The sequence below is a fragment of the Prionailurus viverrinus genome, chromosome D1 (assembly GCF_022837055.1).
Source record: "Prionailurus viverrinus isolate Anna chromosome D1, UM_Priviv_1.0, whole genome shotgun sequence".
In the NCBI taxonomy this organism is placed as follows: Eukaryota; Metazoa; Chordata; class Mammalia; order Carnivora; family Felidae; genus Prionailurus; species Prionailurus viverrinus.
The window spans coordinates 23,747,547-23,774,691 of NC_062570.1; the positions used below are offsets into that span (position 1 = coordinate 23,747,547).

At 45.9% G+C, this 27,145-nt stretch overlaps 1 protein-coding gene and 1 long non-coding RNA gene across 3 annotated transcripts in view; both read right to left on the bottom strand.

Annotated features, from left to right (window-relative positions):
- The window catches only part of KIRREL3 (kirre like nephrin family adhesion molecule 3), a 549,921-nt gene that overhangs the window by 240,369 nt on the left and 282,407 nt on the right, over positions 1-27,145 (bottom strand). The window lies entirely within an intron of this gene.
- On the bottom strand, positions 6,174-7,049 carry LOC125146884 (uncharacterized). Its single transcript, XR_007144914.1, has 2 exons — positions 6,807-7,049; positions 6,174-6,280 (listed from the first exon to the last, which is right to left on the bottom strand). It is a non-coding gene; the product is annotated as an uncharacterized LOC125146884 (long non-coding RNA).

Genomic DNA, 27,145 nt, shown 5'->3' on the forward strand with positions numbered 1-27,145 from the left:
ATCCAAACAAGCCACATTTATTTACAGGTTGAAATCAGTCAAATGAACCTAACCTGCCCCAGCCAATGAGATGGTCAAAGAGTGACTGGGGTGCAAGGAGAAAAGTGCCCAGAGAAGCTCTCGAGAACCCCCACGGAGCCTCTGGAGCTCATCAGAGCCCACCTCACAGCTTGTGAGTGCAGAGCAGGGAGGAGCCTCTTCCATAGCTGTTGAAAACCAACGAAGATTGAGATGGCTTTGCAAACTGCGTCTGGTTCTCCCAGAAACACTTCTGTTGCCTCTCCTACTTTGGAAGAAACAATGCAAGTTTGCAATTGTTCTTTGACAAGAATTTCCCCGTGTGAATTACTTGAGATTGTTTCCAATTCCCTGAGGTGCCTACTCCGTGCCGGCTGCATAGCAGATGTGCAGTGAATATCTGTTGCCCTCATGACCAATCAGGGGGATAGAAAAAAATGTTCTTTTAATGGAGAGGATTCATCCTTTTATTCCCCAATGAAAAGACAAAGCACAGGCTGCTCTCTTGGTAACATGTGTTGAACAATGGTACTTAGCATGTTAGGGACCACTTACTGGTCCTTTCCTGTTAGTCTATCATGCATCAACTCTTCTATCAGCCAATGGAGGGAGTTGGCCATACAGCTATTGTCTCCCCACCCCAGCCATCAGACCATTACCCAACAGGCAGTAAAGTTTTCCCCTCCCTCCTACCACCTCTAGGACAGAAACTGTCTAGAGAGGGGAAAAAAAATCCAAATAATCGTATGCAAGAACTGGGGTTTAAACATCCCGTGCAGATTAACTTATCTGCAGTAATTGCCTTAACTAGGGGATTTTTAATGCTTTTCAAAGTTTCTTAGAGGAGGAAAAATATGCAGAATGAGTCTTATAGCAGCCAACAGAGGAGATACTCAGAGTAAAAAAAAAAGTATCAACCGTAAGAAGCCCATAGCTAGGAAATTTTAAGGCACTGATTCTAGGGGATTTAATAAGAATGTAATTTGTATAATTAACCATTCATCAATGTCAATTTCATTAAATGAATGCCAGAAATATTACCTTCAGCAGCACGACCTAACAGGATTGGAATATATTATACGAAAAATGAACACTTAGTGGTTCCCCCCTCACTCTGTCTGTCACAGCAAGATTTGCAAAGGCTGAGAAATAATTTAAAGGGTAGTAAATGAAACCAGCTAAGGCAAATGTGTGCATTTTGGTAACTAACCTCTGTCATGATGTAGGAGAGTTCATGTCAAAACGTTTTCCTGTAGCAATGACTAAAGGGACTTGTAGCTTCCTCCTAGGTGGTAAAATGGGAGAAACAATGTCCAGAGCTTGCCAAAGGCACCCCTGTCCCCAGCTGGATACAGTTTACTCTTTCTCTAGACTGGCTACCTAGGGTCTAAGCCCAAAAGTCATGGATTTTTGTATCCAGAATTTGCAGACATTCCCCAACACCTCCAAGAGTAGCCTTGCACTGAATCACTTATCTATCTGCCCAGGAAGGTTATGACTGATGCCCAGTAAAAGGAACTCATTCTGAGTTTTATTCATGTTATTGTCTACAGTCATCAGGAGGAATGTAGGGCTTGAGGCAGGTGGGCTGATAAAATATTTGTAAATAGGACTTATTTCCAAGGTTTCTCATAAGGGAGGTAGTTTATGGGGGGTTATTCATTTCAGTTCACCATGGGAAAAGTGGAAAACTGAGGGGGCCAATAACTTGCTCATGTGTGCGCCCGTGGAAATGTATCCACAGACACACGCACCAGATCAACCATATAACCTGGAGGTCAAAGCTTGAGCTTTGCAAATTATTGTCACCAGAGTTAGCATGGTGCCTCACACACAGTAGGTGCTCAATCAATGCCTGTTTATTGAATGTTTTTCAGCGTCAATCCCTCTCACGTTCTCTTCTGTTTCAAGACCCTGCAAAGCTAATAATATTGGATCAGTATTCCTGAGGAATCTGCCTTTCAGAATCCCAGGTCCTGAGAGACAAGAAATACATTGCAAGCAAATCCAATGTACCTTAAAAAAAATGAAATCATGTAACAGAGAGATTTTTTAGAATGTTTTTTTCTTATACACTAGATTTCAAACATCACACAACCTAGCAGGAAGAAAGAAAATATTAGTTTGGGAATCAGGAGACTCGATTCGAGATTGGACTAAATCTTCACAGTCATTTCTGGATTTAAAGCTCTGTGTTATCTATTATTTGAAGCAAAGCAATAAAATATTCCTCCCTCCCCTAACTACTGTAATAGTCATCTGCAGAACCTATGTTAAGGAAGTGTGGGTGTCACAACACTAGTGTTGAGTATGTGTGCCCAATTATGTGTACCTGGTCCATGAGTCCTCAGGACCCAAGACTATGTACATCGAGTCCTGAAACCTTTCTTGAATATGTTACCTCCTATACAGCCCTACGGTCCCTTTCTCTTCCTTCTAGCCTGGAATGGGTGACATTGAGGAGGTTTTGTATCCTCTTTGAATCTCACTGTCCTCATCTGTAAAATGAGATAATAATATTCCTTCCCAGGGCTGCCATGAGGATGAAATGAGATGGGCATAATGTCCCTTCTCCATAAATGAACAATGATCTCTGAGGGGTGAGCTCCTTTGTCAGCCTTCTCAGGGAGGATAAGAAATATGGTAAATTGGTTCACCTTAAGATGTTAGGAAGTAACTATGTTACCCGTTAGGGGTATTAATATTTTAAGAAAATACAGCAGGAGGGAGTAATGTTTACCATTAAAAAAAGAGAACTCACGGTGGAGTTTCAGAGATCTTTCCATGAGGTATTTTTATTTTTTTAATTTATTGAATTTTTTAAAGTTTATTTAAACTTAAAAGGGAGGGAGGGAGAGAGAGAGAGAGAGAGAGAGAGAGAGAGAGAATCACAAGCAGGCTCCATGCCGTCAGCATGGAACCCAAAGCGGGACTTGAACTCATGAACCATGTGATCATGACCTTTGAAACGAAGAGTGGGAGGCTGAACCCAACCGAGCCACCCAGGCATCCCTCTACGGGGTATTTTTAGGGATAAGAATCAACGTCAAGCCCTTTGGTCTATATCACATGGGTACTGTGATACAAATTTTCTGACCCCCTGACTGGGACAGATGATGGGACAAGAGTTCTTGGAGCTACTTCCAAGGGCATCAACTGAATTTGGGATTTAGTAGCAATAGGATTCTGAAGTATGGGAACGTTTGTATAGGGTGACGGCTTGTGAACAAGTGGAACACACTATGTGACATCAGGAGTGTTTCCTCCCGACAGCTGTGGTCCACGGGGGGGAAACACTTCTGGATCCCACCTGGAGCAGCCAGTGTTTTCTACTTAGAGGATCTCTGACTTTGGGCAGGTCACTGGCCCTCTCAAGCCTCCGCTTCTTCTCTGCAAAACAGTAAGCACCATCGTAAAGAGGCGCTGGGAAGAGAACATATAACGTTCTTAGCACCTTGCCTGACACACAGTGTTCAGATGTGAGTGACTAGCTAGGGCGTTGGCTGCAGCACACAGGGGCCACGGAGACCTCAGGAATGTGGATCTGACGCACAGGAGCTGAAAATAAGTATGCTGATATCAGCCCCTTTTCCATTTTGTCTGCGAGCAGTGAAAGTAGCCAATTAGGCTCCATTCAGCGCGACGGGCAACCTCCTTTCTCTCAGGAGGTAAACTTGCTTACGGAGTGAAAACAAGATGCATTCTTGAAACACAGGCCAGGCCCCAGACCAGCGGGTCTATCAGCAGTCTGTCGGGGGCACGGGAGGATTCCTGCCTGGCCCCTCGCAGGGGCACTAGGAGGGCTGTGGCCTCAGAGGTCCTTCCAGGATTCTGGGAGCTGGAGCCCGGGGTTCAGCGCTGGGCCTCTGGGTGTTCTTTCTGAAGGCAGTTCAGTGTGGAGCATCTTGCCCGCTGGCAGCCGAGGGCTGAGCTGCACTTCACGGTAGGTCAGTGTGCCCAAATCTCGGGTTGCTCGGAGCCCCGGAACAGGAAGCTCACTGTGCAGGGCGGAGGGGTGGGGAGGGAAGGGAAGAGTGTGTGATGTGGTGGAAAGAGCCAGGGCTGGAGTTGCTGACATGGCCTCTGTGCCCCCCTCTGCCACCGACCAGCTGCGGGACCCCCGAACTTGAGGACCTATTTCTTCTGCTCTAGAAGAGGGCAGGGGACTAGACCAGGGGTTTCAAAGTGGCTGCTGTTTTACACAGCAGAACTCGTTTCACAAATTGGATTCAAACAAAGAACTGTTACATAAAACAGTGGAAGTAGAACTCACTGGTTAAACCAGCTCCACCCCCCTCCTCCCCACAGTGGTTCTAAGGCACTTCCTTGAAACCTCAGGGCTCTGAGGAATACTGGGGAAACCATCAGTGTAAATTGCATCCATTATTCTATGACTTCATCTGACCAGTTGCGTCCCTTCGTTATTTTGATGAATATCTCTGCGAGATAATAGAAAAAAGTATGTTGGTCTCTGCCCCCCAGTTCCTGGCACAGGAACTCCCCAGAGCTCCTGAATCTCTGGTAATTTCGTAAATGATAAGAGTGTCCTTTGTTCTAATGAGGTGACTCCGGGTGGGCTTCTGGATAGGGGCTAGTCACTGGAAAGATCAAGCCATGATCGGAGGCTTGGGATTTTCTGCCCTGACCCCCATTCTCTAAAGAAGGAAGAAGGGAGGGAAACGGAGTCAATGATCCATCACGTCTACGCAAAATCCCAGTGGTATGGGGTTCAAGAGAGCTTCCACCTCCACACCAGGAGGGTGATGCACCCCAGCTCCACAGGGGCAGAAGCTCCCGTGCTTTGGACCCACCCAGACCTTGCCCTGTGTATCCATTCATCCAGCTTTCACCTATATCCTTCATCATGTCTGTTAATAAACTGGCAAACATCAGTAAGCATTTCCCTGAGTTCTGTGAGCCACACTAGCAAATTAATATAACCTGAGGAGGGGGGCACGGGAACCTTCAATTTGTAGCCAGGCCAGACAGAGGTTGTGTGTAACCTGGGGACCTGCTACTTGTGATTGGCCTCAGAAGTGGGGGCAGTGTAATGGGGTCCAGCCCTTAACCTGTGGAATCTGAAGCTGTCGCCAGTTATAGTATCAGAATTGAGTTGGATTGTAGGGTGCCCAGCTAGCGTGGCAGAGATTGGTGGTGGTATGGGGACCCCCCACCCTCAACCAACCACCCTGCCGCGTTGGAACTGGGTGTAGAACCCTATAATCTGGGCAAGTCTCATTTTACTCACAAGAAGATCCAATACAAAGGAAACATTTTAGAATGAAATTCATTTCTCTGGGTGGGTCTCCCCTTTTGTTTACATTTTCCAAGAAGGCATTTATGATGTCACAGTGACTTATAGTTATCCTGGAAGGTACTGAAGCTTGTAAAGGCCACCTAATCACTTTGCTTTGATATTCATTAGTCATTTACACCTATGAAGAATGGAAGATATAGCGGTGTGTGTGTGTGTGTGTGTGTGTGCACACGCACGCACGCGTATGTACGTGTACGGTGTGGGGGCTGGGCCCCAGGTGAATGGGCCCTCGGGAAGATGGAGAAGCTGCTGATCCTCGGCTGGACTGGTTTCTTTGCCTTTTATCTCATGACCACCCCAACACCCTTCTTCTTTCCTCTTTGTCTCCTTTCCTCCTTCCTCCTTTCTCCCAATGTCGAAGCAATACTAGGCACAGTCTCCCCTTCAGATATTGGGATGGAAAGAGATACCAGAGGAGATGCCAAGATGAGGGGCACAAAACAAATCTCTTCAGGGAGCTCCAGGCCTGCTTCGGAGTGGGACCAACAAGGAAGCCCAGTGCAATAAAGAACGCCAGGTGGCCACAGGGGGCCCTGAGATCAGAGCTTCCAGCTCCACACAGGGGAGTGAAAGGCAGAGTGGCAGGCACACGACGAAACACAGAAACCTCTCTCTCCCACCCAGCACAGCGCAGATTCTGTGCAGGAGGATTTCTCAAAGGAGGGCTGGGGAGAGAAACTCAATGGGGGAAAGGAGACGGGGTGGCTGTCTTGTCAGAGGAAGGATCTCCCGGGCCCTGCTCCACCTCCATACAAGCTGATGAGACAGGTTCACTGAAGGGGTGTGCCCCCAGTGCACAAAAATAGCAACAATCATTAATCATCTATACTTCATGAGGTTAAATTAATAATTATTTTAATTATGATGTGTTTTCTTCCTCTTTTCCCCTTGCCAGGGCGGACTTGGCGCTTCTCAGGATTACAGTCATAATGGTAACCGATAAACCTTAATTAAAACATTCCAAAATACAATGGCGGAATTAAAATGCTGTGACATGTCGTTTCCATCTCATTTTGATCTCCTGCTTGTGACGGCGAATGTTTCCCCACTGCTAGCAACATCTTGGCTGTTCAGAGCCGCTGCCTGCACATTACCCAGTTTCCAGAACAATGCTAACCCCTCAGAATGGGATGGTGAACTCCTCGGAGCCTTTTCCTCCACGCTAGCTCGTCACACTGCATCTAGTACCTGATTAGCGCTAAATCCAGTCCCCAGGTGAAAGCCTCACTCATATGGCACCACCCTACCCCTACCTTCTCATGCCTTCTAGACTCGAGGAAAGGTTCTCTGCTCTGGCTTTGTGGGCACTATCCCCACGGTTTGCGTAAAGCCTGACCCAGGCAGCCCCCAACTCCATAAACTTCTCCTTTCTTTCTCGTCCTGCTTGTTGGCAGGGATCTCTCTCTGCTTTCTGGCTCACCTTGAGTTTCTTCCCCACAACCCATCTATCTGCTCATGTCTTCTGACTCACGGCTCATGTCTAGAGGCAGCTTTCTGTATACTGCGTAGCTTCTCCAAGGTCATTTCTGGACTTTTTTTTTCGGTGTTCAGCATACTTTCATTCATTTATCCATGTGTTTGTTCATTAGTAATGGACAAATTCGTGGACCATCCTAGGCATTGTGCTTGGTGCTGGTCCTGGTTTTCAAAAGACATCGGTTTGCTCTCATGAACCTTATCAAACAACAGAACGGAAGGTACACAGACAAAGGGAGTCCTGTGTGCTGAGTGTTTTCAGGAGACCGCGCTGGCTGCTATGGCAACGTTGGGGTGGTGGGTCACTGAAGAAGGGGGAGGGCGGGGGAGGGACAGTTTCCTCGGCTTGGGACCCTCAGCTAAATTTTGAAAGATAAGTACGAGCTATCAAGGAGATGGTAATAGGGGAATTGTCAAAGGACAAGAGGAAGCACTGAATTCAAAAGGATGAAAACCCAAAATAGAGCATAGCATTCCTGGAACCGCAAGTCATTAGTGCGGCTGGCTATGGGATTCAAGGGGGTGAGAGGCACGGGGCAAGGCTGCAGAGGTAGTTAGGGCACGCCTGACTTTGGGACATGCCTAAAAGGGCTCAAGTTCACGGATGGGCGCGTAAAAGAAGCATGCCACAGACAGGAGGTAATTAAATTATACAATATTATCTCAAACATTTGCTGAGCCCTGCTTCGTGCCAGGCAACGTGCTAGTCATTATTTTCTCTTCTGGCTTTCTTGCCAAAGCTAATTCACAGAGTTGCCCAGATTCAGGCACCATATTTAATTAAAAAATCCCTTTCTGACTGGCACAGACAAGAAAGAATTCTCACTGCCCACCCTACCCCAGACATAACAGCCCTTAACTTACCTAGTCCAAAGTTATTTTTTAAATGTTTATTTTTATTTTTGAGAGAGAGAGAGACAGAGAGAGAGATAGCGAGCAGGGGAGGGGCAGAGAGAGAGGAGGACAGAGGATCCAAAGCGGGTTCTGCACTGACAGCAGTGAGCCCAATGTGGGGCTCGAACTCACGGTTCGTGAGATCGTAAACTGAGCCAAAGTCAGGTGCCCAACCAACTGGGCCACCCAGGTGCCCCAGTCCAAAGCTGTTTTTAAAATATTTTAATTGTTGAACATTAAAGCTTAGAAGCAAGGCCGTCTCACCCAGCTGGAAGTTTTCTTGTGGAAAAACCATAAAACACAGACCAAGGCTTCTAGGAATTCCTTCAGCCTTTTGGAGTTGCAAGTTTTGGAAACAATATGGTGGTGGTAGGGGTGGTGGGTGGATTACTGAATTTCCTATTAGCTCCAAGCAGATTTTACCGTTTACCAGAACATTCTCCTGCTACCATCTTATATGTTTAGTTAACTGATTGATTGATTAACTGATTCATTAATACATTTTTTTTCATTTGTTAATTCAACAAATTTACATTGTTCCTACATGCAAGACAGTGTTTGGGATATTGGAAATATACCAAGACGAATGCTACAAGGCCTCTATACCCAGAATGCTCATAGTCTAGTGAGAGAGCTAGAAAAGTCCATGGATAATGGTAGGCAGAGGGAGAGACAGTGTAATGACAGGGTGAGCAGGACTTTAGAGAGACCCAGCCCTGAATCACAGATACCACTGCTGGCAGAGGAGAAGCCCTCCCACCTATCCAAAAAGAAAAAAAAAGTCTAGAAAAATAAAATAAAGGGTTCAATGCCTATAAAAGGTATCCTGGGCGCTAGTTAGATTTGAGAGATAAATAATTATATTTATGAAAATGTCAAGGGGAAGGAGATGCATCACTTCTTTAAAAACCACTCCTGCCTCTGCCAGTATGTCAATACCAAGAAATCTAAAATAATTTGGGCTTTAAGATGGACGTAGATGGGGAGCTCAGCAGGGTGGCCAACACCGTATATTAATAACACAGAGAACATTCTTCTCTCCACTGTCTGGCTACCTCCTCACCCAGCACTGGCCACAGTCAGATGATCTCAACAAGTGCATTCAATAACTTTCCTTTTCCATTTAGAACATGATCGCGTGCATGCTGTACATAAGGGATATTGATCGCAAATTCGTTGTTGACTAGAAGACGTGCCTCCGTGGAAATGTTGGGAGGGAGTGGGAAGGGAAATACAATTAAAAAAGCAGAGTGAGAAAAACCCATGGCCTCCGGTTGGAATCTGCTCAAATATTTGAAGCTAGCAATGTTTTGGTTGCCTTTTTCTTCCTTTCTTTCTCTTTGTCTCTTTTTTTTTCTAGGGGTTCTAAAATGTCAATATTGCATTTACCGCTGAACAAACTAAAATCATAACAAATATAATAAAAGGAGAGAGTAAACCTCAGCTTTCTTCAGAGAATGATTGACATTTTTGAGCCCTAGATTGGTTGGGCCTTTATCTTGGCTGCGTCAGCTCATAATTAAACAATACAGGAAGGGATTGTTGTTACTTGCTTTCAATATACAGTGTCAGTTTTCTGTAAGCAGGACAGTGTGTATTTTATAAGCTCTGTTGCTGTCCCAGTTTCCTGTAAGGAAGGAAATGTGTGTCTTTTATAAGCTCTGTTCTTGTCTCTGTCAATGCCAAAAGACTACAAGATGACATGGTGGCTGTCACAAGAAATTTTGCTTAATAGCACCCAACACTAACTACCCAGAGCTCTCTCGGCCCCAAAGAGAGGTAGGAAGATGATGAAGAAGGAAATAAAAGCCAAAAAATATAATGGTTGGACAGGGGAATTTTTTTTTTTTCTGGTTCTCAATCTTGCTTTTATTTGGCTGGCTATAAAGAAAAGCTATGTAGAAGTACTGTGTGTTTTGTGTGTGTGTGTGTGTGTGTGTGTGTGAGAGAGAGAGAGAGAGAGAGAGAGAGAGAGAGAGAATATGAACAAGTTGTAATGACGTATTGGGTGTGAACAGCCGCATTTTCACCAGGTGATAAACTGACCTGTGATCCTGCCAGAAATGCCAACTATCTGTGATTTGCTGTTTTAGTGACTGGAAAGAATTCTGGAATAGTTAAGAAAGATGATTTTCAAATGAGCTAGTATGTTCTGCCCAGTGGCCTCTGAGATTAATATGTGGTATAGGAATTTGTTTCATCTAGTTGTGGGAGAGAACGGGTCACCCGGAGGATGGACCGAATCAACCAGAGTTGCACATTCCAGCCGGGAATTCAGGGACCCCAGGTCTTCTGACAGATCATTCAACACCCTTCTCCAATGTGTGTGCAGGATATCACAAGCTCGGCTACTCTGGCTCCTTCAAGCTCCAAAGGGGATGTTTCCTATGTTCTGAAGGAGAAGCCTTCAGACTTTCTAGCTGCCTGTCTTGTCACCCAGCTCTGTCTTACCTTGACACTTCCCAGTGTAGACATGTCTAATTATTCCATCCAAACCTAGCTTGGAGATTGGAAAAGATGTCTTGTTAGCCAGTTCCTCTGGTAGCTTCCATTGCAAGGGTCCAGGTTTTAGTTAGTTTTGCTTCAAGTCAGTGCAACTAGCTACCTGTCTGCCTGTCACTTTTCTGTGGCTGCCTGGGTCTCAGCAGAGGATATCCTGGGACTGACAGGTTAGCACTGAAGGCATAATCTGCGATTCAGATTTCACACTGCTGCACAGGGAATAGGTACCCCTGACAGGTAAGTGAATAAATATGGGAAGACACTTGCTATTAACCACAAATGGCAAGCAACACCTTCGAAAGCTGGTTAGTGAAACAGAAGCAGGAGCATGAGAGCCGACTCTCATTTCAGTCCCTATTTATCTCTCTGCTTCAATGTTTTTCTAAAGCTTGGACATTTCCTTCTCTAGGTCCCTACTTAGCCACGGGAGGAAGCCTGGGAAAGAAGCCTCAGCTACATTCCAGAATGGACCCCCTCCTCCCCCTCCCCCTCCCCCTCCTCCTTCTTCTTCTTCTTTTTCGCTAACCTCTTATAGTCCTTCTCTTTACTCTTCACCAGAAACTCCATCCCAGCAGGAAGTCCTTTGAAGCCTAACCATTTCTTTGGCTACAAAGAATGTTGGAGAGACATTAGTTCTATATAGACTATTATTTTTGTTTTCATTAGCCTGAGTGCAGTTTTAGAGCAGTTTAGACCAAAAGAAATGGTCTTCCTTTCCTCAGTGTGTGAATAGTGATGGGAAGATTCCCTGCCTTCCTTGGGAATTCTCTGGAAGGTCTCTGATGGTGGAAGTGTTAAGGAGTTCTCTTTGGGAAGGATGGTTATTTCATGCCTTAAGTTTTAGGGTTTCCTAAGGCCTGAGTGTTCCTGGACAACCATGTGTGAGAGTATCTTGGCTTTGAGCTTTTGTCCCTGTGAACACCTTTTCTGGACTCAGATGAATTCTCTAGCTGGCAAGAGAGAAAATAGCACACTTTTCTGACTACTCTCTGAGCTAGCTAAGGACAAGGCCTTGGAAAGTTGTGTCTACACTAAAGGAAGTTTCCATTTGATGTCAGAATACTCCACTCTATGACCAGCTGCTCATAGGGATCCAAACACATCTTTATAGTTAACAGTAGAAACTAGGAGGATTTCCTGCAAAATGCCTGCCATTTCTTTTGCCCACTTTCTTTTGAGTGAGTTGTCCTCTTCTTGTTTATATTCTTCACACTGAAGAATATAGACAAGGGTGTGCATGGCAAATAACTCGCTTTGGTTTGTAACTTGTTTTTCACTTTCTTTGCGGTGTCTTGATGAACAGAAGTTCTCAATTTGATTAAAGAAACACATATGGCCAATAAACATACGAAGAGATGTTCAGCCTCATTAATGATCAGGGAAATGCATATCAAGGGCAAATGAGATTCAATCTTCACCCATTTGACTGTCAAAAATTAAGAAGTTCAACAATGTCAAGTGTTGCATAGAGTGTGGATCTACAGAACCTTTTGCACATTGCTGGTGGGAGTGTGAAACTGTGCAGCCACTTTGGGAACAGTCTGGCATCATCTTGTGAAGCTGAACATTCAAATACCTTATGACCCAGAAATCTCGCTCTTAGGAAAATACGGAAGGGCAACCCATGCACGTGTCCACCAGCAGACATGTATGAAAATGCGCATAACAGCACTATTCATAAACAGCAAAACCCTAGAAACCATACAAATGTATTCTGAAAGGAGAATGGATAAATGTATTCTGGTGTGGGTATATAATACAATAATAAACCTCAGTCAAAATGAATGAGCAACAGCTCTGTGCAACAATATGGATTAATCTTAGTAATAGAATTTGCGTAAAAAAAGCAAGCTCCCCCCAAACCAAATATTGCACGTTACCTTTGTATAAAGTTAAAATCAATCTAAGCCAAAATGTTATTTTTAAAGAAAATATGGAGTTATAATAAAACCTTATTTGGAAAAAAAAAAAAAAGGAAAGCCAGGCAATAAGAAACATAAGATTCAATAATGTTTAGTTACTTTGGGCAGAGGAAGAGGGGAATACAATACAGACTGATGTCAATGCTCTAGTTCCCCTGTTTGTTGGTGACTTAATGGACACTTATTAATGTATTTAAAAATACACAAATGCAACAACCAAAACAAAAAAAGTCAAAGACTCACTTAAACATGAGTATTTCTCCAATATACGAATGGCCAACAAACATGAAGAGTTGCCCGACATCACTACTTATCAGAGAAATGCAAATCAAAACTGTCATGAGATATCACCTCACACTCATTAAGATAGCTACTATACAAAACATCAGAAAACACAAGTGCTGGCAAGGATGCGGTGAAATCGGAAACTATTCGTGGGAATGCAAAATGGTACAGCTGCTATGGAAAACAGTATGGAGTTTCCTTAAAAAATTAAAAAATAGAACTACCATATGATTCAACAATTCCACTTCTGGGTACGTATCCAAAACATTTGAAAGTAAGGGCTGGCAGAGATATTTGCACATTCACATTCATAGTATCCGTATTCACAATAGCCAAGAGGTGGGGGCAACCTAACTGTCCATCTACAGTTGAATGGATAAACAAACGTGGGAGATACATACAATGGAATACTATTCAGCCCTAAAAAGGGAGGGAATTCTGACATATGTTACACCATGAATGAACCTGGAAGACATTACGCCACATGAAAAAATCCAACCACAAAAACACAGACACTGCATGATTCCACTTATGTGAAATATCTAAAGTAGTCAAACTCATAGAAACAGAAAGTAGAATGGTGGTTAGCAGGGGCTGGAGGAGGGAGAAAGGAAGACTTGTTATTTAATGGGTAAACTTTCAGACTGCAAGATGAAAGAGTTCTGGAGCTCTGTTTCACAGCAATGTGAATAGATTTAACACTACTGAACTGTGCACTTAAAAATAGTTAAGATGGTAAAATTTATGTTATATTTTTTACCACAATGAAAAGAAAAGGCAGGAGCTACACTATAAGCACTCACTAAATTATTACCAAATGTTCACAGGAAGAATCTCTGGTTCAGTTAGAACCAGGTTAAAAAAAAAAAAAGATTACACAAAACTCTAACATAACAACCTTGTCCCTCCACCAAAAGCAAAAGCAAAAGCAAAAGCAAAACCAAAACCAAAAGCGAACAAACACATAAATAAGAACAAACACATAGATTAAGAAATAAATAAAATTTTAGAAAGCCCTCATGGACTAAAGATGAGAGTATGTGATTAGTGGGTGTGTTTAGTTCGATTGTGTCTCAACTTGGGTCACTGGTATTGATGAAATGGAGTGAGGCCACAAATGGAAACCTCCCTGATGACCCTGATGTGGAGCGAGGAAAAGCTTGGAGCACATGATTATTGAGTCTGAACATGGAGGAGAGAGACTGGCCAGAGGCCATAAATTACAGCTTTTTCCACATTCTTTTTCCTTGATCTTTGTGCTGTTCTCTGGGCAAGATTAGGCTAGCGTCTTTGACTGAAGAAGATTTGAATGCTTGTTTATTGCTTATTAAAAGAGGTAATGAAACTTATTGGATTCATACTTTATTTGCTATCATGCTATGAATTCACAGGTTGGCTCACTGAATAATAGACGATCCTATCCAATTGGATTATCTATTTAGCAACAACAAAGACCTTCCCCCCGCGAGCTGCAGCTGGGTCCTGAGATGACCACACCATGGCCAAACTTGGAAGAGATCAGAGCTAGGTACAAAGGATGATGAGAACACATAAATGGGTACAGTTGCAATGGAATCAATTTTTGGATTTGACCTGGTTTATGTTATGTATACATCCATTAGTGAGGGTGGCAGACAATTCTCCCCTCTCCTTGTATCCATACTTTGCGATGTGACTGCTGCTTTTCCCATCAAGGAATAGAGTCTCTTTCCTCATTCCTTGGATTGGAACTAGCCTTGTGACTTGCTTTTGGCCAACAGAATGTAGTGGAAGTGAGAGTGTTCTGGTTCGGAGCTGAGGTCCACGCACTCTCTTAGAGCCCTGATGCCATTGTGCAAACAGGCTTGTGATAAACTGCTGGATGGTGCCAGACATATGGCTCAGCCACCTCTGTCACCTCTGCCAACAGCCACACAACCACCAGACACGTGAGTGTGGCCACCCAAGATGTCCCTGTAGGTAACGACAGACAGGTGACTGAGTCCAGTTAAGTTTAGCTGATCCTGGCTCATATTAGCAAAACCGTCCAGCTGACACATAGCTAGAAGAGCAGTACGAAATGTTTATTATTTTGCAGCTCTTAAGTCTGGCATTATTTCTTACACGGCAATAGCTAACTGATACTGTGAGGATGGTTGAGAAATGTCTGTGTGAATGTGTATAGTTTTCACATCCAGACAGCTTAATAGACTTAACACACATAAACCAACATGAGAACAACAAATGATAATATCAAATCAAATGTTAAGTTGTATCATCTGTGCAGTCAACTGTAACGTGGGTCTGCAGCATGGCTAACGAGGAGAGCTTCACTGAGTAGTCACTCTGCTGGGATTCCACACTCACTAAATAGTCCTAAGAAGGTTAGTGACTTCACTAAAGGTTAGTACTCACTAAATAGTCCTAAGAAGGAATGGAAAGAATGGTTTGATTCTAGTAGGAAAATCTGATCTTGGTTAGAGCTGATTTGTTGTTGTTGTTTTGTTTGTTTTGCTTTGTTTTAGGTTTACTTATTTATTTTGAGAGAGACAGAGACGGTGTGAACTGGGGAGGGGAAAAGGGAGAGGGAGAGAGAGAATCTCAAGCAGGCTCTGTGTTACCAGCTGCAGAGCCTGATGCAAGGCTTGAACCCATGAACCGTGAGCTCATGACCTGAGATGAAACCAAGAGTCAGATGCTTAACTGACTGAACCCCCCAGGTGCCCCTGATTTTTTGGTTTTAAGTGTGGCTGGGGCTCAAGGTAAAGAGCAGAGTCAAAGGAGGTTGCCAGCAGGCTATGCTTGAAATACAGGGTAAGACTGGTTGCATTGTGGGAAGTCATAACATGGAAACTTCCCACTGGGAGGTGAAGAACCCTTTAAAAGTCAACAAGAAAAGAGAGACGATGCAAGAATGCTACAGAAGCATGCAGCTCATGGTATGAGACATGGTTCCAAACAGACTGAACACGCGAGCGTGTGTCATGTCCCGCACAGACACATGTACATGCACATGGGCACATGCGTATGCGTGCGTGTGCACACGGATGTCCATAGCTAGACTACAGCATTTTAAGTCAGGTGAGCTTCCAAAAAGAAACACTGTCCACCAGTGACGGACTCTGTAGCTTTCTCATTAGTGTAAACTGAGGCAGGGTTACCTCTTAGCCAAGCAATCACATCTAACGTCAGAGAAAAAGAGGAAGGAAACAAAGACATTTCTGATGATGCCCTGGCCTGGGCTCCACCCCCTCCTCTTACCTTTTAGAGACACTTTTATAAAACTCAGATTCTCTGGTCTCAGTCTCCTAGTCCTTGCCCCTCCCCTGGACCCCACCCCTGTCTGCCCACCTCATCTCCCAGAACATGCAAAACCTGAGGTCAGAAGCCTAGGTCAGGTCAGTGGAGGGAGGCAGGCTGAGGCACCCACAGGCCAAAGACGTACAAGGACAGAAGCATAGTTCACAAAGTAGCACTTAGACAATCGGGAAGTTGAACTTGGCAGGTTGCAGCAGGAGATGGGAGCACTGGCTCCATCCCTAAGGGAGCCACACTCGTTTTTTCCCTTTCAAAGTCATCAGGCACTAAAAGAAAATTGCAGGGTTGGGGAAATAATGAAAAAGGCTCTTTGTTTTCCTCCCCCCGTCCGAACTCCTAGCTCATCACACCTTGGAAATGCTCACTGCAAATGGCTGTTCCTGTTTTATTGCTTATTTATGGGAATCTATTTAAAGTGAATTGCACTTTTCCAGTGTATCCCAGCGTGCGTGTGCGGGAGTTGTGTCTCCCCTGGCTGCGGGGCTGTCTGGACTGGGGATTCTGCCTGATTGTGTCAGTACCATGCTCCATGACATTTTAGAAGTGGGGAAGGAAAACACTGCCGAGGAAGCAAGGAAAAGTGTGGAGAGTGATTGCTCAGGCCTCTGTTGGCTCTGGGTGGGTGCAGGGAAAAATTGGTCTGGGGACAGGTTTGGGGGCGGTGACCCAGCCTTCAAACAAACAAGAATCTGCTTCTTTGGATAATGAATGGTACTGTGCCTTTCCAACTCTCTGAAATTTCCTCTTGGTTCTACCCTAAGCAATAAGATCTTAGAACAGTTACTTAATCTCTACAAGCCACTCTTTTTTTTTTTTAAGCCTGTATAAGATGTCATGAATGCAGAGATGTTGTTAATACCGATGACGATGGAGATTTTTTTTTGTATATATGGAAGGACTTACCTAGTAAAGGCAGGTGCTCGCTAAATGTAAAACCGCCTTCTAAGGGCCAGCTGGAAAAGACGGACTCTTTTTTTTTAAGCCTGTATAAGACATCATGAATGCAGAGATGTTGTTAATACCGATGACGATGGAGTTTTTTTTTTGTATATATGGAAGGACTTACCTAGTAAAGGCAGGGGCTCGCTAAATGTAAAACCGCCTTCTAAGGGCCAGCTGGAAAAGACAGATTAACATCCAACATAACCTCTTCTTTTGGACTTGTGCAGTGTGTCTGGGGACTCTCCAAGAGATGAAGTCTCCCTCACTCCGTTGCTTTGATTGGAAGATTGCAAGGGTCCCTGTGCCCAGAATGTTCTATGTCAAGGGTCAGCAAACAATGGCCAAATCTGGCTGTTCTCTGTTTTTGTAAATAAAGCTGTATTGGAACACAGCCAAGCCCGTTTGTTTGTGTTCTCTCTGTGGTGGCTTTAAAAAAAATTTTTTTAACGTTTATTTGTTATTGAGAGACAGGGAGACACAGAACGTGAGCAGGGGAGTGGTAGAGAGAAGGGCAGACACAGAATCTGAAGTAAGCTCCAGGCTCTGAGCTGTCAGCACAGAGCCCAACATGGGGCTCAAACTCACAAACCACGACGAGATCATGACCCAAGTTGAAGTCGGTCGCCTAACCAACTGAGCCACCCAGGCGCCCCTGTGGTGGATTTTACACTCTGAAGGCAGAGATGACTAGCTATGAATGAGTTCGTAGAGCCCACAGAACCAGAAATCCTTCTTAAAAAGTGTGCCGACCCTTACTCGGCATGGATATTTCTGGGGTTGCTCTTATCTGTGTGATCAGAGCAACCACAGAGCTATAAAATGGCAGAGGGAGCTGAGAGAGTAAGTGACCTGTCCAAGATCACTAAGCTAATGTCTGAGTTAGAAGGGCAGTTTTCCTGATTCCTGGCTCAGTGCTTGCTCTTCTCTCGGTCCCACGGCACAGAGACCTCACCACCACTGGGATTAGCTTTGCTTCCTTCTGCCTCCCAAGTCTCTCAGTCACATGGCAGCCTGAATTCCATTTGGCTGATAAACTTGGCATTAGTCCCTCCCGCATTTCCCAAGGCTTCACCTTCTATACCCCTCGCCAGTGCACCCCCATCTTTCCAGGCTCAGCAAACCCTTCCAGAGCCATTGGGGTTCCCTTGCCCCAGAATTCTTTACTAGCCAGCAATGCTGGCCACCACTCATCATCCAGAACTCTGATGAGGACCGGGCCAATTCCTTGGCGTGGGGTCTGTCTGTTTGTGTGTTTACACGTGTCTGCCTGTCTGTGGACTTCCATGTTGCTGGGGCTCTGAAGCACTACAAAGGGGGGGCTGGGGTCTGCAAGAAGGGAAGGAAGCAGGGAGAGGGAGCTCTGGGTTTGAGAGAATCCTCTTTCTCCCATGGAGACTTTCGAGCAGGTGGCCAGATGTACAGTCACCTGGAAAACTTTGTTTTTTAATTTATTTTTAGTGGGAAGGCATGAGATTATCTATAATTCATGGGAACATTCCCACTTCTTTGACATTGCTGCCTCCTCTGATGCCTTGGCTGAGAAAGCCTTGATGGCTTAAAAGCTCCCTTCTCGATTAATTCATCCTTCTCCCTTTTCTTCCCAAACCTTCTTCTCTTCCTCCTGGAGTTCCCAGCTTGGTTAGCAGCAACATCGTCCACCCAGTTTCTTAGGCTTAACTTCTGAGTTGTCCTCAACTGAGACACAATCTTCATTCCTAACCTCCAATCAGGTACCAAGTCCTGCTGCTGCTTCCACAGCCTTACATCAGGCATATCACCTCTTGTTTTTTAATGCTTATTTAATTTTGAGAGAGAGGGGGAGAGGGAGAGAGAGAGCGAGAGCAGGGGATGGAACGAGAGAGAGGAAGACACAGAATTGGAAGCAGACTCCAGGTTCTGAGCCATCAGCACAGAGTCCAATGTGGGGCTTGAACTCACAGACTGTGAGATCATGACCTGAGCCGAAGTTGGACTCCCAACCGACTGAGCCACGCAGGCGCCCAGACACATCACCTCTTACCTTGACCTCTGGACCACCTTCCAAGTGATTTCCAAACGTCCAGGCTTATTCTCCATCATGGCTATCCTCCCAATATCTGTCGTTTACCGCCAACCTACACACCACACCATCAACACACCACACCCCATAATGGTGCCACATCACCACAGATGGGTCAAACCCATTGCATTGTCCTTGGTGAGTTGGCATCTGGTTCCCTTCCTGCCTCAGAAGTTCCTCCTGCATGTACTGTCTGCACCGTGTGCTAGCCACACCAAATAGAGCCCATTGTCCAAACTTCAGCTGTCCACACTTCAGCTCTCTCGAGGCAAAGGTCAGGAGGTAGACTACAGTTAGACTGTCCAGGGCTCAGACTGTGCATCTGTTGTTCACCTTCCTCTCTAAGCAAGTTACTCACCCTTCCTGAGCTTCCATTTCTTCACCTGCATTAGTGGAGACACAGGACTACCTGAGGGTTGCCCTGAAGATTAAATGGTATAACGAATGTGAAAGGGCTGGACAGAAAATGCACTGAAGAGAAGCGTTGGCTCCTTCCTTTCAACCGCCTGCCTTACATGCCTGCTGTCCAGAATGCCCCTTCCTGCTTCTCTCCCTGGCAAACTTTACTTATCGTTCATGCTGCTGTTCTAGCATGTTCCCCTCTGGCTCCTTGTAAATGCTTGGTTGCTCCTTCCTCCCGGCTCCTGCAGACCTTTGTTCCCCTGGATCGTGCCCTCCTTAGTTACTATTGCAATCGTTTATGTGCTTGTTTGTCCAGTGGATGACAGGGTTACTAGAAGGCAGGGACGTCCTCCATTTTCCTGGGACCAAAGGTATATGGTAGAGAGCACTCGCTCTGAAGCTAGAGATCCAGGATGTGATACTCTGTCTCTGACCTGGGCAAGTAACCTAACGTCTTAGAACCTCTTTTCCTGGGTAGAATGTGAAGATAATTCCTACTTGCCAAAGTACCTTTCGCAGGCCCTGACTCAAAGCAGCCATAGAATAAGCATTGCTTCTTTCCCACTCTCTGGGGATTAAGTTCAAAGATCTGGACACCATAGACAGATGTTCAATGCCTTTGTGTTGAATGAATGAATGAATGAATGAATGAATAGGCAGTACGAATGAGGTGCTGGAGTCTAGGGCCCATATGAGGTCAGAAGATTTGGACCCATCCCGTGGCCTGAACTCAGGTGAAACTGGACGAAAGAGAACACTGGTTCTTTACTCCCCCTCCAAACCACAGATGCTAAATGCTTATTCCTGGGGACTCAGCCTCTTCTACGGCTTCAGAGCGGGTCCCAGGGGCAGAAAGCGGTGCTACAGACTGCCTTGATCATCTTTTCTTATTTCACAGCAGATCACATCCTACTCAGCCTCCCAGAGAGCAGCCATACTTTTGGTAGACATTTCAAGTTTCAAGTTGGGGGGCAAGAGACGCAGGAAGAGGGGGAGGGCGAAGGGAAAAAGAGCCTGGAAGGCCGAGAAGGAGAGCGGGAGCAGGCTCAGAGAGCGGCCAAGTGCCAAGAAGAGAAGACGGGATGCCGGGGAAGTCTGAACCAATGCAAAGTCAAGCACAATAATAATTTGGGCAAAATGGCAAATGGCACAGCTGAGGAGGAAATAGCATTGTGAATGTAAAAACTCCTAAATGGAGCGCAGATGGGAGGGAAAAGTGTAATCTTCTGGAAAAGCCTCTAATTGTCTGCCCACACTAATAATTTCAGCAAACGCGCTCTCTCTCCCTCCTGCGTATAATTACACCATTCCATCTGTCTATCAGCAGGGTTTTTTACTGTGCCTTACTGCTACCACGTTCTCATCTCACGGAGAGATGAAGGTTTTTTGAAGATTTAAGAATCCTTCTGACACATATCCTGAAGAAAAGACACTCAGGAGAGACAAATCCCTCTCCCAGGCCTGCTAAGACTCTATTTTAAAGTCATATAATCTCTTCAAATGCTATTACGGAGTCAAAAAGAGGCAGGGCCACAGGGTCCCCCCACTTTGGGTATTGTCATCTGCAGGCTTGTCTTGGTGGGTCAGCCGCGGGGAGATGACAGGTCACTACTGGCAGCCGCTAGCAGGGCCTGGTGGTGACACTCCTTCACGGAGACACTGGCCCGTGTGTCCTGAAGGTGGCAGGCCGTCAAGGCACCTGCTCAGGGCTATCCCTTTACTGCATCACGGTGGCAAAGCCAAGGTTCTGCTGCCTGAGGAGGATGAGGAATCCAAATGGAAGGGGAAAAGTGAGTCGGAGAGGCGGGAAAAGACTGGGAATGTCTGTGGCCTGTGGCGGGCCTGGGGAGTGCTGCCCGGTGTCACCGTCCAGTGTCTCAGGGACTCCAGCTGCCTTTGGCTTCTCATCCTGCTCTGGCAGTGACTCCCAGAGAAGACAGGTGGCCTCATCATGTTCCCTAGCAGGAAAGGCTCCAGGTTTCTCGCCCAAGTCACCGCCTCTTTGTATGCAGGAGAGAAAGTGCTTCCCGTGTCCTGCTGCATAGACAGGGAAGCCAGGGGACCTTGATCTCAAGATGTTACTCTGGGGAAGAGAGGTGCCTGCAGGTGATTCAATAGGGAGTTTCGCTTTCACGTGAAAAATCCCACCCTAGTTCACCTCCCCTCCCCTTCCAATATGTGGGACCCCTTAACCATGGGAACGGCAGTTGGCAGGGGAGCAGGCCAGGAAAAAGGGGAAGTGAGGCCACTGCCCGGTGCCTTCTGAGGGCCAGGAGGTGTAGTGGTGATGGTGGGCACCACCGGAGCGTAACCTGTTGCCACATACAGACAGGAGACTGCAGAGGAGGCGATGGCAGAGTCAGAGTCCCTGCACCCAACCCGTCCTCACACAGTCTAATATCACCTCCAAGCCTCCTGAGTGGATGAAGAAAAGAGTGTACTCACACCATAATCCATCCAACAAGGACAGATGGTATTCCCACAAGGTACTCTAGAATGTAATACAACACACTTCCAATTCTCTAGGGCAGCGATGTCCAAAAGAAAGCTAACGAGTTACATATGTCATTGGAAATTTCCTAGTGTCCACATGGCGTGCAAAAGAAAACCGTGAAGTTTATTTCAATAGTATGGTTCATTTATTTTTTTTTTATTTTTTTTTCAACGTTTATTTATTTTTGGGACAGAGAGAGACAGAGCATGAACGGGGGAGGGGCAGAGAGAGAGGGAGACACAGAATCGGAAACAGGCTCCAGGCTCTGAGCCATCAGCCCAGAGCCCGACGCGGGGCTCGAACTCACGGACCGCGAGATCGTGACCTGGCTGAAGTCGGACGCTTAACCTACTGCGCCACCCAGGCGCCCCAGTATGGTTCATTTAAATGAGGGTACCCCAAAATATTATTCGTTCAACATGCGATCCTCAGGAAAGTTATTAATTAGATTGCTAATTGGATATTTTACTTGTTTTTTGGTAGGAAGTCTTTATTTTTTATTGTTATTTTTTTAAGTGTGTATTTATTTTGGAAAGAGGGAGAGAGAGTGTGTGAGTAGGGGAGGGGCAGAGAGAAAGGGAGACAGAGAATCCAAAACAGTCTCCATGCTGTCAGTGGAGAGCCCGATGCGGGCTCAAACCTGGCGAACCATGAGATCATGGCCTGAGTTTAAGTCAGATGCTTAGCCAACTGAGCCATCCAGGCACCCCTTGGTGGTAAGTCTTTAAAATCTGGTAGGTAAATTCATACAGCACATCTCAGTTTGGACTAGCCACATTTCAAGCGCTCATTGGCCACATGTGGCTAGTGGTTAGTGCAGATCTTGGGCTAATCAGAAAGAGAAAAATGTATGTATACCAATAATTATAATAAGTGAATAGTAACTATTAATGCTTGACTCCAGATAATCATTTGCTAAATACCTTCCCATACATGATCTCATTGGATCTTCCTGGCAATTTTGTGAGATAAGGGACAGTCAATACCACTATTTTTGAACAGATGAATACAAATGAGATTCAGAGAACCGAAACGATTTGTGACCTGAGAAGTAATGTAATGTGCTTCTCTCCTTGTTTCTTAAACACACAGGGGGATGCACACATCTTTTAGGAATGGCCTTCTATGGCCTGTGGAGGAACATCCCACAAGGGTCTTGACAGATGGGAGGCACTTTGCCACAGAGAGATGGGCGAGGGTGGAGTGAGGAGGGGATTTCTTGTTCAGGACCGACCACCATCACAGTAGAATGGAAAAGTACAAGCTCCTCTCGGGGAAAAGCAATGTCCCAATTATCTGTGGAGCAGGCCAAGTGTGAGTGAGTAGTTGAAGATAAGGCTGAAAAAGTAGCTTGAGACCCGGTTGTTGGAGTGTGTGCATGCAGATGGAGGGATCTGCATTTAATGCATAGGTGGTGTAGACACTCATTCAAGTCTATTCCATTCACCCATTGACTGAGCGCTTATGTTGTGCTACGGCGGTTTTGAATGGCGAAGTGAAGTGGCCAAAATTCTGCGTTAGATCACGATCATGGGCTCTTCTGGTGTTACACGGGATGGACTGCACTAGGAGAAAGGGACAGAAGTGGACTCAGAGAAGCCTGTTGATGAGTTAAAGGTCTCAAGCAGCATGGGAGTCATGGAAATGGAAGGGAATGGATGGATGTCAGCGCTATTGAAAATTCATTGTTGTGCAGGAGGAAGGGAGCGGTTACATTTGACTTCCAAGGTTTTGAGCTTGGATAACAGGAAGGATAGTGATATGATGAACACCAGCAGAGTGGCCCCACCAGGGACAGCTGCTGCACTGATAGGAATCACTTCCCTGCAAGACTCTCAGGACTCTCCAGCATGCTTTGAGGTGGTAGGATGGCTGCAGAGACAGCTTTATTTATTTATTTATTTATTTATAAATTATTTATTTATTTATTTAGTTTTTAATATAATTTATTGTCAAATTGGTTTCCATACAACACCCAGTGCTCATCCCAACAGGTGCCCTCCTCAATGCCCATCACCCACCTTCCCCTCCTCCCTCTCCCATCAACACTCAGTTTGTTCTCAGTGGGATACCTTTCTTTTAAATGTTTACTTATTTATTTTGAGAGAGAGGGAGACAGAGAGAATGTACGAGCGGGGAAGAGCAGAGAGAGGGAGAGAACCCCAAGCAGGTTCCATGTTGTCAGCGCAAAGCCTGATGCAGGGCTTGATGTCACGAACCATGAGATCATGACCTGAGCCAAAATCAAGAGCCGGATGCTTAGCCAACTGAGTCACCCCGGCATCCCCGGGTGCAGAGACATCTTAATATTCCCTATCCACCTCACAGTTTCTAAGGTTTACAAATTATGTTTGATAATTTGGAGCCATTGATCCCAGATAAGGCAGAGTTCATTTCCTTTTAGGACCAATGGAAAGAATAGCATGGCCAATTCGCTCCTCCACCCCTCCTTCCTCTTGGCTTCATGCTCCACACCAACTCTGGCGGGAGAAGACTGAATGTTGGTGGCTCCCTCCCCTCCAACAAGTTGTGTCGAATCCCAACCTCATCACTCATCTGTAGAATGGGGCTAATACCCACCAGGCTGTTTGGAGAAGCAAATGAAATCCTGGATATGAAAGGCTTTCAAGCATCGCTCAAAGGCTGCTTGTTGGCTGCTGCCTTCCCTTCTTGGTGGATGAACGGTGCCAGGAAAGAATGTCACAGCCTCTGTGCACCTCTGACCTCTTGCTACTGTCTTGTTCTTTCTTGCCTTAGATATTCTGTACGTGCTCCCTTGTGTCAGGATTACCTACGTTTCCTCTCTTCCTTACTAGCTCCTACTTATCCTCAAACACCAGCTCAAAAGTCTCTTCTTCTGTTAAAACTTCCTAGATCATCCCCCATCGAATAGTCAGTTACTGTCACCGTATCTTGTTCTGCCCTTTTAAAAAATAATTTGTTACTGTATGCTATGGAATTGTAATAAGTTATGTATCCGCATCTGTCCCCAGGCTGGGAACTCCTCAAGGGCAGGGAAAATGTCTGATTTGTTTATCACTGCATCCTATAGCCCCGACACAGTGCCCAACACACGCCAGCTACTCAGGAGGTGTCTTCAGAATGAATGAATGTTGTATAAAGAACCACATGCCAAAGGCATTGCTCCTGGAGGACTGAACTCAAAGTTGACATCTTAAATCCAAGGTCCTACACTTGCGCACCGAGCGCCCCAAACCCACACCCTTTTGTGGTTATAATTAAAGGATACAGGTTACAACCATGATCGCTTCAAATCTTCCTCTTCCAGCTCCTGGGGTCACATGAGCTTGGGAATGCTTACACTCCCCAGAGGGAAACCCATCCTGCCATTTGTGTAGAGCTGTTGGGAGGCCGCCTACCAGAGCAGCCTTGTCTCCTTAGCCCCTTTTACTCTTCCCTTTGGCTTGTTCTTCCTTCCATATGGCCCCTTTCTTCCTAAGAACCCAGCACAGGCAGGGGGCTGGAAAGCTAATCACGGTTACCACAGTACGTTACATGTACCATAATCTCCTTCTACCAACTTCTCTCTCTGTTCCTGGACGACACTGAGCTGTGCTGTCCTTCTTGCCAGGGCAAATCCCTCCCTGGCTAGACCCTGTCCCAGAGGGGATCCAGTGGGCACCATTCTCAGAGGGCTGGGGAGCTGGTCCCAAGAAGCAGGTGGGAACCCCGGTGGGGGGCGGGGCAGGTATTGTCTCTCTGGGAGGTTCATCCCACCATTCAGCACTTTCTATATTTTCTCCTGCGACCCCCATCCCTGCCCCACGATGTCCAACAGGCCTTAATTTGTGGTGGGCTAATATCACCCTGAGATCTTCTTTACAGGCAGGACATTTATCCCCACACCCTCCTCGGCAGCGTTGGGCTAATGAGCTCCATCCTTTTAAACCCAGCTCCTGTCTCAACCCTGCCAGCAACTCCTTGCTTTGTGTCCGGTCATGTAGACAAAGCCCAGAATTAAGGCCTCCAGATTCATTTCATTTAACGAGAACCCACAAAAGCCAGCCCAGCAGTCCATTCATCCCAAAATAGCTTCTGAAAGCCTGGGCATATGTCAGTGTCTCTTTGCAAAAACCACACTGTATTGTCATGAAAGGTCCATTTGAACACAGTAGCTACAGAGAAATTATCTCAATGTATTTCAATCACTTCCCAACACCAAGGTTCATTTCTGAGTAACACAGTCTCTTTGACAATAAATGAACTGCACGATCAGATTGGCGTGTATGTGTGTTTGCACGCATGAGGACCCCCTCCTCCAATGACGAATCCCCAGATGAGCTGATGTCACAAATGATGGGTCTATGCACCCATTGCAATGTAACATGCCGTGCTGAGACACTGAGCCCCCTAGGTTCTGTGTCATGGTGGGAGAGGCAGTGGGGATTGTGTTCCCACTGCTACAGAAGGACATCCAAGAGAAGCAACAGGGAGGCAGCAGGGCATAAACGCTCTGAATCAATGGCCCTTTCTCCTCGGTGGCTTTGAGCTTGCAACCTACCATCCTGCAGCCTACCATGTTGAAACGGAGACTCCTCGGAAAGTCATTAGGTTGGCTATCTTTAAGAGCAGCTTTTCTCCTGTTGTGCTCAGGAACCCCTGCAGCGTGCTAACGAGCAAAGGGGAGCAGAAGACTGCAGAACTCCCTTTTTGAGAGAAGAGGGAGACGGAAAGGCAGAAGGCAGAGGAGATGAGCTGGTACCCCACCCACCTCAGGGAAGCTCCCACAAGGAGTCCCGGAGTCTGCTCCCAGCCTGGGAACAGCCAATCCCCATCCTTACTGGGAGAGTTTGAACAAGACTTTGCTGGCCTGCACTATAAGGAGGGAAGGCAAACATTCTATGAAGGTGTCACAAAAGATTCTTAGGTGTTTTTTTTCTTTTTTAATTTATTTTGTTAAGACCCTTAGATTTGTCAGTGTGGGCCAGGTCCTGGGTTCTAGAGCCATCATCAATTTGCTTTGTGGTCTTGGGCAAGTTCTTTAACATGTGTTAGGCTTCCATTTCTTTGTTTATAACAAGGTCATAACATACCTCCCTATTTAACTTTTTAGTAAAGCATGATGTTTGCTGGTGTGGGCGTGGAGTCAAAGGTATCTGACTTTGAGAGGCGCCTGGGTGGTCAGTTGGTTGAGCATCCAACTTTGGCCCAGGTCATGATCTCGAGGGTTGTGAGTTCAAGCCCCACCCCGGGCTCGCTGTTGTCAGTGCAGAGCCGGCTTCAGTCTTCTGTCCCCGTCTCTCTGCCCCTCCCTGCTTGTGATCTCCCAGAAATAAATATTTAAAAAAAAATACCTGATTTTGAACCTGGGCTCTGCCACTAACCAGCTATATGATCTTGGGTAAGCCTCCACGGGTTCCCCAACCAAGTTTCCCATTGAGATCCTCATCTGTGAAATGGGGGAGAAGAGTACGTACATCCTAGGTCTGTTGTGAGAATTAGGTGATGATGCATGAAAAATGCCTAGCATGGGGCTCGCCATACGGAGTGTAGCCTACTGATGGTAGTGACAGGTA